Below are 6,705 nucleotides of genomic sequence, written 5' to 3'. Positions count from 1 at the left end.
TATGATCATTATGTAATCATATCCATTACGTGCCATCTTCGTAGTAATGCATGTGCTAGAAATATCTAGCACTAGCATGCGTCAGCATTAATTGGAGATAACCGCAACTGTATCTCTCCCCTAGTAACCTCGCTCTACACTCGCAGTAACTCTAACTGTAAACTGCAATGCTACCATCGGGAAGTCTCTGCATCTACTGAGATCTAGTAGCAATATCACTATAGGCTAAATCTGTTAGATACCTAAATACCGGGAGCGAGGATATGTGCCTAGCTAGTGGTATAAGAGCAGTTGACTGATACCTAGAAGTTATGTCAGCAGATTGCACAGTACACTGAGAACTTAACAGTGGCCTTAGAATAATACTACTATCGTTTCTGCACATCTTAACACCACCGAAAAGAGTCAACTCCCACATTGTTCCCCATGAGGCCGTCATGTATAAATATCGTTCTTCATTAAGTACGAGCTTAGGCTAAAAGTCTAAATGACCCCAAAGTGACGTTGTTTTTTTTTATTTTAGTATACATAATGTGAAACTGAATACTTTGAAGTACAGAGTAAGTTTTTTGTGGTTAGTCTGATTATCATATTAACTACTTTGTGATTTATTTCTGAAGCTCACCTGATATTTACTGCTATTTGTAGCTGTGACAGCCATTGGCATATCAGACCGTAATCGACAAGTATTACAAAACATAATTTAATTTTTACTGCTCAATTACCCTTTATTAGTCCGTACTCCAATACTATTTACACGTACCTAGCACATCCCTAAGACACCTCAAGGAGTACTCTGTGATTATTGTGAGTCCCAATTTGTGAAATTAGCCACCAGACCAGTGACATAGAAGAAAATTGATGGTGATCCAAGTGTCAACCTCTAACTGCTGATTTAACTATCTCGCATAAGAACACCCTTAGCCCATAGTATATTGGGCCATATTACCACACCCCACTTCCTTAATCTGCTTACCATCATTATGTGTGTTACCCAATGTCTTTATAGTTTATTTGTTTAAAGTCTTTATGTTTAAAAATTAGAATACAAGTTATTCTTAAAACATTTATTTGTATACTATGTCGTAGCTCCTCTACTTCCTGGAATCCAACGGTAGCTTGGGTCAGCGTTGGGTCAGCGTTGGGGTCAGGGTATTTAGATCGGAAAATTAGCTCGCGACCTGGCCTTGGACCTCGATCTGAGACGTCTCCCCTCAGCAGTCCGACTCCAAATGATCCCGTAGCGAAACATTCCATGTCTGTATTGTTCAAAAACTCAGAAAAATAACGAAATCACAATGTGTATATACAACAATCAAAAGAGCACAAATATAGTACTGTCATGCACTTGAGGTGATCTAAGCACTCAAAGTATAACAATGGCTCAGGATCTCGATGTAGCGCTGTTTCATAATCAAAGCAACGATGATTAGTATTGACGCCACACAGTGTATTTACAGATCTCTACTTTTTTCCTTATTTCTACTTGAATAGGACATGTACGGCACAAAGTCTAATTGTATGACAAATATAAGTGCAGTTATTAACTTTTGCATACTTTAAATGTCATCACATTCATTATAGTATTAGCATAATTATACTCTTAGCTTTCTACATCAATGATCTGAGGTTGATATTAATGACTGTAGTGAGCTTGGCAACATATTCTAGACAAAACTTTACTATGAAGTTACCTGTTTTCTGGATTGGTAAGAAAAATAAATCCTTGTCATACTCTTAAGTAATTATAGCTATAAAGGAGTATCTATATAGAAAACATGAAATTTTTTCTCAACAACGCTAACAAGTGTAGAATTTGAGATATGTTCTATCCCTGCATTTAGCCCACCAGTCCTAGCCTAGTTAATGAAAATACCACAACCTGACTTTCAGTAATACAGTCTATAGAGCGTAGTTTTTAGTTTTAGATTGTGAACATTTAGGTACAAACGGTGTGAATGTAATGCTTAAAGATATAACTGTAGGTACTTCAAACAGTAAAATATAATAAAATCATTTCAAATTCCTTATATAAGCAACCCAGATGGCCCATTTCGTGCACACCCTCAGACATCATTATCCAGACAAAGATTGTTCTAGTGATCCCGACCAGATAGAGCAGTAGAGACTCAAAGGGATTTCTCTGTAAATGCGTTGAACTGGACCAAATTCCTGTCCTGCTAGCATCAAATTAACGATACTTCTGGTGTCAGGAAATGTATGGAAGTAGAAAGTACATTATTTTCCTTAGGAATGTAGTGGAGTAAAGTAAAAAAGTAGTCCAAAATATAAAAAGTAAAGTTCAGATACCCCAAAAACACTTAAGTAGTACTTCAAAGTAGTTTTTACTTAAGTACTATACAACCCTGCATTTGTTCACTAACACTATTGACTTTATACTTCTTACATGTTTGGTAATAGTACAATATGATTATAGACGTATTGACAGTGCGCATCCATACATCTATTCACGTGGCACATCCTCTCGTTCTAGACACCAGTTTACCCTAGTTGATCTAACTCAAAGGGGAGAATACGTAGGTAGCCAGTTACAGTTACATTATGGAGTGTAGGCAGGTTACTAGAAAATACAGTTGGGTATCATTAGCTAGCTATTCATTTGCATCTTAGAGAGGAGTAATAAAATATATCCTAATTTCCAAAACACTTACACTTTCAGAGCTTCCTATTTGAGCTGTCAGGTGTGGCAAGTGCTTCCAGTTGATCCAGGGCATTCTGAAAAACGTCTCCAGAACCCCAGGATTGATGTTTACACACACAGGTCCTGTTCTTCTGCATCGTCGGTCTGATGCTCGACCTCCTCCATGATGTGAATCAGACGATCCCGGGGGGTAGAATTAGCTTATAAACTACATCCAAATACTCAAGCGATGGACCTACAAACTGTCTGGGGTGGTGACAAATGGACAGGCAGGCATTATAAAGGTCCCAGAAGTGTTTTTGGGTGAACTTCCCCTTTAAGGCCAGCACAAACTGTATGATTTTAGCCGTCTTCAGCCACGGCTTTGGCGTCCCAGCAAAATGTGGACGTTGTGAGCTAATTCTTTGGTCGCAAACGACGGTCGGGTGTCTTGGCTCGTTCAGTGAGACAGGGTCTACGTCTGCCGATTAAGCACCGCTGCGTGCGGTGAGCCTTTATCGAGTAGTGTGGCTGGTGTTACGAGCCGATCCCGGTGACTGACCAATAGGAACACGGCCGGAATTAAGTATGCACACGATAATATGATTATTGTGAATAGTCAGATTAATATAATAGTTTGATTGAAATGTTGACAGGCTTTCCAAGAAGAACAATTTCCTTAATAGTCTTGTTTAGACTACATGTCATCTGAAATCAGGCTACCTGACGGGATTTTGATAAATACACAAAATAAACATTGTACCACAGCAGCCATGTTGTTTTTGGGAAGTTCGGACATATAAAGTCTATTTATGAAAGTGATTTCTAGGTGTATACTTTAAGTTTTTTCCAAACATGCGCGGATCAAACACACCGCTATAGCTGATGTAGCCTCGCAAGCCAACGACAGAATGTAACAACAGAACTGACGCAAATTGTACAATCTAACCAGGCTGATATCAACATTTTAATTTGGCAACATCGCACAGTGTGACATTTAGTCATCGTTAAAGACTGAATCCTGAATCAGAGAGAGAGAGAGAAAAAAGAGAGAGATTAATACAAAATCAAATATAAAAACGATGGGCTTGGGGTCATAGCTTGATTCTTTCAAAGCATATTGTGATGGCCAAAATGATTACGCTCTCTTGTTTAGCTTGAAGTCTGTAATGGCCTAGTCCTTCTTGAAAAGGTGGGCTGTTTGGCTTCTCTTTAAGTATGTGATTTAACAGGTAAATTCAATATATTTAGTGGGCGTTTGTTAAAAAAAGCCCCCTAGACTGGCAATTGCAGCATAAAAACCTGTGGTGGAAAATGGCATATTAGTAACCAGTAAAGTATCTTAATTGAAATTATCAGTAAAAAGTTGGATACGTCACCCAGTAAAATACTAAATACTTGAGAAAGGTTCTAAAGTATTGGTTTTAATTTACTTTTTAGTATCAAGGTAAATTCGTAATTGCTCAATAAATATACTTATGGTTATACAAAAGTAAATTAAGTATATCTTTCAAATTCCTTATATTAAGCAATCCAGATGGCAACCATTTTCTCGTGCAACCTCAGACATACATTTACAGAAAATGCTGTTTGTGGAGTCACCAGATCAGCGGCAGCATTTAAATGGTACATTTTTGGCGTCAGGGAAAATTTATGGAAGTAGAAAGTACAGTTATTTTATTTAGGTAAAATCGTTGATCAGTTTGTCCAAAATATAAATCAGTAAGACAGATCCCAAAAAACGACTTTATAGTAACTTAAAGTATTTTTTTACTTAGTTACGTTTACACCACTGCATTTTGTTCTCTACACTATTGACTTTATATTCTCTACAGTGTTATGGTAATAGTCATTATGATTATTTTGACCATATTGTGAAGTGCGCAATCCATACATTCTAATTCCACGTGGCACTCCTCTGTTCTTAGACACAGTTTCCGTGGATCTAACTTCAAGGGCGAGACTAAGAGTAGCAGTTACAGTTTACATTATTGCGACATGTAGCAGGTTACTAGAAAATACAGTTGGGATATCTAGGGCGTAGTTTGTTCATTTGCATCTTACGAGAGGAATAAATAATAATAATCCCACATTTCCAAACACTTACCTTTTAGCAGAGCTTCCATTGGCTGTCACAGGTGTGGCAATGTTCCAGTTGATCCGGGCATTCTAAAAAGTCCTCCAAACCCCAGGATTGAATGTTACACAACCCAGGTCCTGTTCTTCTGCATCGCTCGGTTGTGCTCGACTCCTCCATGATGTAGACTAAGACAATCCCGGGGGTAGAATTAGCTTATAAACTACATCTAAATCTCAATCAATGGACCTAGAAACTGTCTGGGGTGGTGACAAATGGTCAGGCAAGTGTTATAACCGTCCCAGAAGTGTTTCTGGGTGAACTTCCCCTTAAAGGCCGCGCACAAACTGTATGATTTTAGCCGTCTTCTGCCAACATGTTGGTGGGGCTAATTCTTAGGAAACGAATTAGCCCACAACGACGGTCGGAGCGTCTGAAAATGATTTCTAGATGTATATTTGTACGTTTTTTTCCGAACATGCCGCGGATCAAATGCACCGTTGCGTTGACAGTAGTCTGCGTCGGCTGATGTAGCCTCGCAGCCAACGACAGAAGTGACAACAGAACTGAAGCAAATTGTACAATCTAACCAGGCTGATATCAACATTTTAATTTGGCAACATCGCACAGTGTGACATTTAGTCATCGTAAAAGACTGAATCTGAGGAGAGAGAGAGAGAGAGGAGAGAGAGAGAGTCACAAATGGAAAAGTATGCGCATTCCTCTCAGGATACAATTCCACTGTGTGTTGGAATATATCCTCAGACTGCCTGGTCTCCCTTAGTGTGGGTGTGTGAGCGTGCATGTATGTGAGACAAAGGAAGGGCCGAGAGTTAATCCGTTAGAATAATATTGGAATTAGTACAGAAAGAGTGGAGAGGACATTGCAGTGAAGTGGAATGGAACTGGCACGCACACACCTATGTATAGGGCTACACATACAAATCCTGAGACCTGATTGAGGAAGAGGAATTTGACCTTGTGACCCCAGGCTGGGGAGGTGTGTGTGTGTGTGTGTGTGTGTGTGTGTGTGTGTGTGTGTGTGTGTGTGTGTGTGTTGTGTGTGTGTGTGTGTGTGTGGTTCTGTTGTGTGTGTGTGTGTGTGTGTGTGTGTGTGTGATTTGTGGGGGTCCTGCTTTGGGGGCAAGGAGGGGCATAGAAAAGAAACGGGGAAAGGGGGAAGAGAGAGGAGAGGTGGAAATGACAGAGGTATGGGAAGTAGGGGAGGAGGGGTGTGGCATGGCCTGGTTGATGCTAATGTTTCTACCCTATCATTATAACGACGTATTGAGTTATTGCAGCAATTTAGCACAATTTATATTTACTTTTGAAAAGATTTAACAGGATACTGACACACACAAACACACACATACACATCCGTGAAACACACACCTGCATAAAACATCCATTAAGAGCAGATGGAACTTTCCATAGCCATGCTAACACGCCTAGCATGCTAATGCAGGCACGAAAATGTGAGTATGTCACAGATGTGGTGTGTGTGTATGTGTGTACTAATGTAGGCATGCTCAGTCACTAAGACCAACGAGACAAACACACGTTTACCTTCCGCCGTTAGCGGCTAGGCTAGGAGAAGCTAATGTTGCTAGCCATGAGTGACATATTAATAACATAGCTACGCTAGGGAAAGCTAACACTGTCAGCAATGAAATCCCTACAATAATGCAGGAGGATGTTAGCTGCATGCTAGGAGAAGCTAACACTGCTAGCTAGTCCCAACGTCTACAGTGCCAGCCATAGGATACGGTAGAGTTCTCTTCATGGTCTGAGAGAGACATAGACGCCTGCATCCCCAAGGAGGACACAGGGACAAGAGAAAGAGGGAGGAAAGGAGAGGGGAGAGGGAGGGTTTGAAAGGGGGGGTTGAAAGACTTCTTTTATCTCTGTCTAAATCAACTGTCAACAATGCAGGAATCACCAAGAGGAGAAAAGGAGAGATGGGAGGGGAAATAGGGGAAAAAGAGGA

The sequence above is a fragment of the Salvelinus sp. IW2-2015 genome, unplaced genomic scaffold (genome assembly GCF_002910315.2).
Source record: "Salvelinus sp. IW2-2015 unplaced genomic scaffold, ASM291031v2 Un_scaffold2441, whole genome shotgun sequence".
NCBI classification, from domain to species: Eukaryota; Metazoa; Chordata; class Actinopteri; order Salmoniformes; family Salmonidae; genus Salvelinus; species Salvelinus sp. IW2-2015.
Note: the sequence above shows the minus strand (reverse complement) of the source record.